A 10,518-nucleotide genomic window follows, 5' to 3' on the forward strand; every position below is an offset into this window, starting at 1 on the left:
AAATAGTTTAAAACATTAGTTAAGGGGTATGAAGTCACCTGCAGTAAGTGACTGGACTTGATCGGACTGTTATCGTAAGCAAGGATCGGGCAAGTGCTTGGTGTCAAGTGAAGACTTTAGACACACACAATGATCCTAATTAAATATGAAGACATATGTATATAAATAATTTAGTGATTAAAACACTAATTATACAAGTATAAACATTTAAACGCGAGGAAAACACTTTTGGTCAAGTGCTAGGAGGCTAATGGGTTGCAACGAAGGAGTGTAATACCTCAAATGGGAGTTTAAGGTCTAATGACCATATTCTTTGGAGTTTACGGCCCAGGGGAGCAAACTCCTGGCCGTAAACTCTACATTGGGTCATTAATTGAGGCTTAAGGTTGTTACAACTCAAGTGGTAATTGGTTCCAAGGTTTAAACAAGTGTTTGGGTGCCATATTAACTCCTTTAAGGAGTTTACGGCCTTGGGACCATATTCCCTTGGAGTTTACGGCCGTAAACTCCCTTGGGAGGGTGTTTATGGTGTTTTCAAGTCTCTAAATTAACTAGGAACTAAACTAGGCTTTTGTACTTGGATTTAGAAGAGTTTATGGCACCATTTTATGGAGTTCACGGCCCTAGAACCTTTTGGGCCGTAAACTCCCTTACTCTTGGTGTTCTAAGTGTGTTAGCTAGTCCAAAACTCATTTAGGTACATGCCCAAATTGGTCTCTTGGCTTAAGGAAGGAGTTAGGGTGTCATTTGACCCCTTTATAGGTGTTTACGGCCCAAGAACTTGTCTTGGCCGTAAACTCCTCAATACTAGTGATTTCTTATGTTTTCTAGGCTTTAAACACTTTAGGGTACTTGTCCTTATTTAAGCCTAAGCCTTAGGAAGTGTTTCAAAGCATTTTGGCACTTAAACATGGAGTTCACGGCCTAAGAAGCTCCTTGGCCATGAACTCACTTCTAGCCATGATTCCTAATTTTTTTTGTGGTCTAAAGCATGAAATGGAGGCTTCTAGTTCGAGTTCTAAAGTTTTGAGGGTCATTGGAACCCTTTAGGACCTTAAAATGGAGTTTACTCCCCAAGAACGTTCTTGGGCGGTAAACTCCCGAGTCTAGTTGTTTTGCTATGAAATTGATGTTTCTAAACACAATATAAGCTATATAACATAACTAGATCGAAGTACTCACAATTTGGGATAAAAACCCGAAGATCCGTGAGAGCGAATTTTGACTTTTCTCTAAATGGAATTCAACAAATGAACCAATTTGGTTCAGAATTCTATTTATAGTCCTGAGATATTTTGGCATAAAATATTTTTTTCCTGGAACGAACTCTAATGTCCTAGAGTATTGGAATAACAGTGTTGCACAAACCCTAGTGCATCCACTCTCCTAATATCTCCTTAAGTGTAAAATCCTGAAAACTGCCAAATTTATACTCGAAATTTGAGTTTTCACTCTAACTATTCTAACTTTTATTGGATTGAAATGGTTTGTTCAGAATGGAAATTTCGGGTTGTCACATCATCCCCCTGTTGAAGGGAATTTCGTCCAGAAATTAGAATTTAGGCAAGGAAGTATGTACGAATGATCGAGTCATGAGGAGGAAACTTCCTAATCGATTGGTTCTAGCGCACCTAAGTGAAATCGGGTTCTCGGTTGGCATTCCAACGAACCTTCACTCACTGGCGACGGCGTTGCTTCGTCCGCTTGACCTCTCGGTCGAGGGTCACTACAGTTCTAATATGAATGCAAGGATCTCGACGAGTGGACTTACAAGAGTCCTAACGGAAAGGTATGGTTTCACGATCGCGACGCGAAGAGTAGGATGTACGTTACTGAGTTCGCGGAGTAGGTCTAGTTTGTGCGAGGCACAGGACCGATTTTGATAAGAATCTCGGAGGTCCTAACTATATTGGATTTAGCTTTCCACGCGATACGAAGCGTATTAAGCCATTCCTAGAGTGAGTTAACCTAAAGAGCTTGGTCACTCACTTGGAATTCCAAAGGTTCCTTTTCTTGCTTAACTTCCCAGTCAAAGGCCACCCCTTGCTGGGTCAAAGTCGTATGAGTTTCTATAATTTGCGAGGAGTTCTGAATGAACTAATTCGGTAGGTCGGTAAGACCTAGAATTTGGCGAACGACTTTCGGCGTCTCTGGTGTCGACAAAAGCTCAACGGCTTTGACAAATTGAAAGAGTACTCTAAATTTCCCACATTACAACAGTGTGTCATAGAAATTTGACTCTTCAATTTCAAAACTCGTGCCTAGAGAACATCACTAAAGTTCCTCTGTAGGAAATGTTTCCATGTGTTTTCTTCTTACTACGAGAGTAGATAAGTAAGTCATTACATGGAGAAATGACGAACTGATCCAAGTAAGAAAGACGTACCCTACTCGTTTAGTTCATGAAACCTATGGGCGTATTGGTCCTATCTGAAGGGTATCACTACGGACTCGAAGTGTCCGCATCGAATTTGGAAGATAGTCTTCCAGACATCCTTCCCTAACACTCGAACTGGTGATATTCGGATCTCAGATCCATTCCTGGAAGTAGTTTCTTTCCTTGCGTTTGCTCAACCATTTCGTCTACGCGAGGCAGAGATAACGATTTCTAATGAAAAATCTTGACGGAGTCATCGATAACCGAGGTACATACAATGCGATCCGTCGATCTCTGGAAGAATATGATCGGGGTTCTCTAGGGTGAGAAACCTAGTCTTCTAATTCTATTTCTGTGTAGTTCGCTAAGTTGTCCGGACCGTTCTTGTATCTTCGTAGGTGTTTAAACTATCAGGTGATCCGTTTACGGGAGTCGTACTGGGTTCTAAGTTTGTTCACATGACAATGTGATTACTCGTAGTCTTGAGCAGTTCTCCGTCCTGAAGTTCATATTAGAATTCATGCATGGTTTCACAATCACAACTTCAGGTGTACGATTCGTATATAATTAAGCTTGAAAAGGTAGTCAAATAACTGATTCTTCTTTAAGCTCACATCCCATCGGGGAAAAAGAAGTTAAAGTGGAATCATCAATTCTAAACCTGTAGAAGCTTGATTATATATCACTCTTATGCATACCTTCCTCCGTGATAAATCAATCGCATGAATCCTTGGATTAAACTTGACGTACTGCACGAGTGGTACTTCGGGGATTTCTTCGGAAAGAGAATAACTAGGAGGTACTCCTGGCATGAGTACTTCGGTGTTCTGATATGACGGCTTCGCTGGAAAAGTGATCTAGAAGAAAGAAATGTACGTATGAAGCTGTTTTCGTGCGGATCAAATTGAATCGAGTTGTATGATAATGTCGGAATCATACTGAAACTTAAAGACATTAGATTTGAACATAAGACGTTTACAGACAAAACACAACCGTGCAACCATGAACAGAGTTACAGTACTTTAGATTTACCACAAGACTATTGTTGCGAATAAGATATACTACAAAAGACAAGTATACGCAGCACGAGAATCTCTATACAGACAGGATCTCGCAAAAGGTAAACTCTAGTTGCACTAGTTCTAGATAGTTTATAAGTCTGTTACAACGAAACACCTTAATTACATTAACGTGGTTTCCGGAGTAGGCTCTCCGGCAGCTGTGATCCTGAGAATTCTCCCATCTGCGCCAGAGTTCTTTGCTATGGGGCAATCCTTCTTGAAGTGTCCAATTTCACCGCATTGGTGACATATCTGGACAGCACCAATTTTGGTGGTAGAAGTGAAGTGTCGAGTGGGATTTATGGGGACACAGGTTCTTTCCTTGATTTCCTTCTTCGGGCAATCTCTTTTATAGTGCCCAAACTCACCACAATTATAGCAAGCTAGGCTTGCCCCAGTGGTGGAGGTAGTTCTACAGAAACGAGCAATGTGCCCTATCTTGTTGCAATTTTCGCATTGGAAGGCTCGGCACATTCCCTCGTGGTGGTAGTTGCACCGGTCGCACTTCGGGAGTGTTCCTTTGTATGGCCTGCTTGGTACGGGAACGGCAGGGGTTTCCACTTGCTGTTGTTGTATAGCCAGTCTTTGGGATCTCTTGCGTTCTTTCCGGGCTAGACGCTTTCGTTTCTTGTTCTCTGCTTTTCGGCTTTGCGAGCCTATGACTGTTACTGTTTGGCAACTTCCTGGGTGGATACCACGATTGGAAAATTCATTCCCATCAGTAGCATTGACTGGGATGATAGCGCTATGGTGCGCAAGGACCGCAGTTACGGCAGCCACCACGGCAGCTGTAACTGCTATTTGAAAGGTAGCGGCGTCCATAGGAAAAGCTAAGGTTTCGCTGTTCGACTGATTGCTTCCGGATGACGACATGATTCTGTAACACGAAAGATAAGGTTTTTGTGAGCGATTCTGGTTGACCCTTGATGTACTTAGATTATTCATGTAAAGAGTACGACTATGTTCTTGAAAGTTTGACCTAGATCCCTATGATGCAGTCCTAGTACGGAATGAAAGTATGTTCGCGAAGGTTTGACCTACATCCCTATGATGCAGTCCTAGTAATGAGTAGAAGTAAGTTCGTAGAATGGTCTCAAGACGTTTGTTGTGCAAGCCGAGGTATCGTGGGTTGGTGAATAACAAGATCCAACCACTGAAAGAGACTTGGAAATGTCTCCGGAGATAAATCACTATAGTCCAATGACTTGACTAAAGCATGTTTCAGATAGACCCCAATGAAAGTATGATAAGAGTACTTGAATGAAGAATGTTAGCCGGCTGTCAATATCTTTGATATTCACGATGTAAAGATTCTGGAAAATGACCTTGTAAAGGTCTTACATCATATCCCCAGAAGATAGTTCCTGACAGCATAAAGACCTAACTAAAGTACTTACGGTATAAGATAATTTCATAGAAAATGCCACATCGGGCATAGACAGAAAACACGATTCCTTTTTAATAAAGAAATAAAGTAAAGCGTCTACTACTAGCGACGGTCATCCCTCTGGTGAACTCTTAGTTCAGCCAATTGACGTTCCATGTCAAGTAGGTGTCTTTCGTACACCCTCTAGCGTACTTGGAGCTCTATGACTTCGGCTCGTGATTCAGCCAGTGCTTGCAGCAAGGTTTCATGGTTTCTCTCTGATATCTTGCGAGTATCTTCTAGACGAATGGTGCGGAGGGTATGCATTCTAGCATAGGCGACCACTTCGGTAATCTGATGTAGGGCTGTCCTGCCTTGAATCTCATTCCGGGCCACTCTACGGACCAAGATTGGCAAGACTCTATCTACTGAGCCCCCATTGCTCAAGTCGTAAAAGCTTCGGTCGCCATCAAATGGCATATATTGATCTTGTCCTTGGCTCCATGTTTCCAAGCATTCCACTCACTCAGGGTCGGGCCATGAAAAGCCGGACGAGGGTTAGGAATTGGAAAGGGAGCTGCTCTGGGTAGGTTCTCAACCTCTGGTTCGGAGTTAGCATCATACGAAAGGTCTTCATCATGGTGATCATTCAAAGGGATAGGATGATCATTCTCTGGTTCTTCTTCAAACCATCCCGCAATGACCTTATTCGGAAGGTACTTGTTGCCGAGGGAATGGATCCTAGCTATGTTATCTATGCGAGAATTTAGGGTAAGAGAATAATTATTAGACGAACTATCTAGATAATTATTTAGAAAACCTTCATTAGTTACATCGCTATTTGTGAAGTGCATACCAGCTATGTGTAATCTAAATAGGATAGACCTTCGAATAAGTGACCTTAACTCCGTATTCACACAGAATAGGGATGAAGTAAAATTTCCACAGATTCTAAGTCTATAACATCCTAATTACATATAGCCTTAGTGTATCCACTTAGCAACTATCAACTTAGTAATGAAGATCCCGTTTTAGTTCTCAAGTATAAAGTACTTATAGTAACACCAAATACTCCTATAGTATTTTAAATTTTAATGTTATGTTCTATTGTTCTCATTGTGGTAGGGTTGGTAAGATTTTAGCATTGTTGCAACCACACAATTAAACTTAGGCACATGCTAGTCAACCCTCGGATAATATAGGTGATCAGGCTATATCTTCCCAGTTTTGACCATATGTCTCTAAGCCCACCTGTGTTTCCCAACAATCGTAATTCTTTTGTATTGTCCTAGTGACACTGATTTTAGTATGAATGCAGCACGTATACTTACTTAAATATTTTATTATTTAAAGTATAAACTCTTGGTCAGAGTATTTTTAATCCCTTATGTATTTATAGTTAGTATATCTTTTATGGGTTGATATACTTAATTCACTATAAACAATGCTCTAATACCAATCTGTCACACCCTAAAACCAAGAACGGCGGAACGTTCTGGGGCGGAGGACGTCATGTATAATATCACAATAATGTAAAGTAGTAAACAAGCAACAACATCATCCATTGCATTAATAATATAATTATTATACAAATGTGTTCTGTCAAATTTTGATAAACACTAAAGCATAAATCAAAATGAAAGATGAGTCTTGAACAAGCTCCATCTTCCTTTCTCCTTGCATCGGTACCTGTCTACGATGACCTGAGGATACAAGTAATTTTGAAAGCGAGTATCAGCTTTAAAGCTGGTGAGATCATAAGTATTTAGTGTCTTAATTTGTACGTAAGTATTTGTATGTAAGAATTTGTATATGAACTGTAAGTATGAAGATGTTTGTAAAACAACTGTAAACATTTGAAAAACCCTATAAATCCTTATGATTCCTATTAGTAACAAAAGGAGTCTTCTACCAAGACTTAACTGTTCTCAATGTAGTCTTCTATCAAGACTTAACTATTCTGAATGTAGTCTTCTATCAAGACCTAATTGTTCTGAATGTAGTCTTCTACCAAGACCTAACTGCTCTGAATGTAGTCTCTACCAAGACCTAACTGCTCTGAATGTAGTCTTCTACCAAGACCTAACTGCATTAGTATTACCCTTTGGAACAAGGGCAACTAACAATGTTAACTGAAGACATCCGTAGATGTACATTTACCTCTGTTGCTAACAGCTGTGTATAGGAATAGTTAGTCCCCAAAAGTATACCTATAATGGTATCAACCGTTGACATCCGTGGATGTGCTTTTACCTCTGTAGCTAACAGAGATTCTAGGAATGGTCAATCCCGCAACGTATCCTTTGGTACTAGGATATTAAATCCAATCTATCTCGTCGATTATGTGATTGAATCACAAGGTAAAGATAAGAATGAGGATTTTATAGCAGAGTCTATACATATAATATATAATAGAACTCATTCTATAATATCTACGTAAAAGTACTCATATAAGTGTGATCATGTAATTCTACTTATGTAAGTCTGATCATGTAATAGTATAGTAGTGTACTGAAATGTTCCACGTGTGCTAGCTGTAATGTGTGTTCTCTTTATCTATTAAGTATAGTAATGTAATGTAATGTTATAGCTGTCATGTACGTGCTCTCTACCTAGCAAGTATAGTGATGTAATCATTCTAGTATAGTTGTATATGTTCTCTTCCTAGTATAGTTGTATATGTTCTTCTAGTAGTAAGTATTGACTCATGAATGAACTGACTCATAGTATGATATTGTGTTCTAGTAATAGTTCTAGTATCTTCCTAAACTACCCATATGGTAGTTTACTAGTAATCTAACTGGTACGTATGAACATGGATGTATACCCTTGCTACCCAAGGGCATGGGATGAACTGGAAGGACCTTTTATGACTATATATGTACACATGATATATAACTAATATTTAAACGACTTTCGGACGAGTACCCGATATCCCACCAGACCATATCTCAAGCACGAAAAGGAAATAGGGTGGATAGCCTTCCTAAGTCTTTTAAACATTTCTTATATAACTATACATATAGAGGCATGCAATTTATAATATAAAAGCATAAATAAGTTTTGTAAAACATTTGAACATAATTATTATCTTCAGAAAAGATCAACTTGATGTCAATCTATAAAACAGTTTGGAGGCATAAGTTTGATAAAACAGTTTAAGTATAAGGAAACATTTGTTTGAAACACAATTGTAAGTAAGTTTGAAATGTAATATACATAGTAAACTGTACAGTTTAATAAGGAGTTTAAAACATATAAAATATTTATAAAAATCATTTGAAGGAAACTGTTTGGTAAAACGGCTAATGAGTAGCCAAATCATTTGAATGTTGTATATTAATCACATGTGATTGATGTAATAACTAGCATAATTCTACTTATTAATCACATGTGATTGATATAATAACTAGCATGATTCTACTTGTATCCCCCCCCATAAAACATTTCAAAAAATAGTTTAAAACATTAGTTAAGGGGTATGAACTCACATGCAGTAAGTGACTGGACTTGATCGGACTGTTATCGTAAGCAAGGATCGGGCAAGTGCTTGGTGTCAAGTGAAGACTTTAGACACACACAATGATCCTAATTAAATATGAAGACATATGTATATAAATAATTTAGTGATTAAAACACTAATTATACAAGTATAAACATTTAAACGCGAGGAAAACACTTTTGGTCAAGTGCTAGGAGGCTAATGGGTTGCAACGAAGGAGTGTAATACCTCAAATGGGAGTTTAAGGTCTAATGACCATATTCTTTGGAGTTTACGGCCCAGGGGAGTAAACTCCTGGCCGTAAACTCTACATTGGGTCATTAATTGAGGCTTAAGGTTGTTACAACTCAAGTGGTAATTGGTTCCAAGGTTTAAACAAGTGTTTGGGTGCCATATTAACTCCTTTAAGGAGTTTACGGCCTTGGGACCATATTCCCTTGGAGTTTACGGCCGTAAACTCCCTTGGGAGGGTGTTTATGGTGTTTTCAAGTCTCTAAATTAACTAGGAACTAAACTACGCTTTTGTACTTGGCTTTAGAAGAGTTTATGGCATCATTTGGCACCATATTATGGAGTTCACGTCCCTAGAACCTTTTGGGCCGTAAACTCCCTTACTCTTGGTGTTCTAAGTGTGTTAGCTAGTCCAAAACTCATTTAGTTACATGCCCAAATTGGTCTCTTGGCTTAAGGAAGGAGTTAAGGAGTCATTTGACCCCTTTATAGGTGTTTACGGCCCAAGAACTTGTCTTGGCCGTAAACTCCTCAATACTAGTGATTTCTTATGTTTTCTAGGCTTTAAACACTTTAGGGTACTTGTCCTTATTTAAGCCTAAGCCTTAGGAAGTGGTTCAAAGCATTTTGGCACTTAAACATGGAGTTCACGGCCAAAGAAGCTCTTTGGCCGTGAACTCACTTCTAGCCATGATTCCTAATTGTTTTGTGGTCTAAAGCATGAAATGGAGGCTTCTAGTTCGAGTTCTAAAGTTTTGAGGGTCATTGGAACCCTTTAGGACCTTAAAATGGAGTTTACTCCCCAAGAACGTTCTTGGGCGGTAAACTCCTGAGTCTAGTTGTTTTGCTATGAAATTGATGTTTCTAAACACAATCTAAGCTATATAACATAACTAGATCGAAGTACTCACAATTTGGGATAAAAACCCGAAGATCCGTGAGAGCGAATTTTGACTTTTCTCTAAATGGAATTCAACAAATGAACCAATTTGGTTCAGAATTCTATTTATAGTCCTGAGATATTTTTGGCATAAAATATTTTTATTCCTGGAACGAACTCTAATGTCCTAGAGTATTGGAATAACAGTGTTGCACAAACCCTAGTGCATCCACTCTCCTAATATCTCCTTAAGTGTAAAATCCTGAAAACTGCCAAACTTATACTCGAAATTTGAGTTTTCACTGTAACTGTTCTAACTTCTGTTGGATTGAAATGGTTTGTTCAGAATGGAAATTTCGAGTTGTCACACTAAAACACAACTATCACACATTTAAAAGTTTATGCCCCTTTATTCAATTAACCTGTTTAAGTCACCAAATTAATTCTCAATTAATATATGACTTAAATTAATCAAATAACATTATTATTTCTTTAATATATTATTCTCATAATATATTAACAATAATATCTCTTCTCTCTTAACAAATCATCCTGTCAAGTTGCTATGGTGAAGGCAACCCAAAAGGACCATGCATAACCGGGTCAAGTACTTACCAAATATAGTTATAGCCTTAGACACTAATCCATCAACAACATCTTTGGATGATGAAGCTAAAACGATGCTTGATAAAAAGATAGAGAACTACACGGATGACGAATTTGAAAAGCTTGAAGAACATGACAGAGCTCTTGCCACTCTTACCATGGCCTTATCTCCTGAAATTGCCCAAGGCTTTAGGGAATACACTTCTGCAAAAGATTTATAGGAAGATTTTATTGGGGTTTATGAGGGAAATGAGGACATGAGGCAGAGCAGAGAGGACCAGCTTCGACAGAGGTTCAACTTGTTTAATCATGTTCTAGGGGAGTCACTTGAAGCTGAACTACAAAGGTTTGTTACTCTCATTAATGAGATGAGTACAGTTGGAATCGATCTACCACGCTTAGAGATTAACAAGAAGCTACTGAATTTTCTTCCTCATAGTTAGGACATGAATGTGGCAGTAATCAACAAGACTAAAGATTTGAGAAAGCTTACCC

Source organism: Lactuca serriola, chromosome 6 (genome assembly GCF_051521515.1).
Source record: "Lactuca serriola cultivar US96UC23 chromosome 6, Lser_US96UC23_V15, whole genome shotgun sequence".
Classification (NCBI taxonomy): domain Eukaryota; kingdom Viridiplantae; phylum Streptophyta; class Magnoliopsida; order Asterales; family Asteraceae; genus Lactuca; species Lactuca serriola.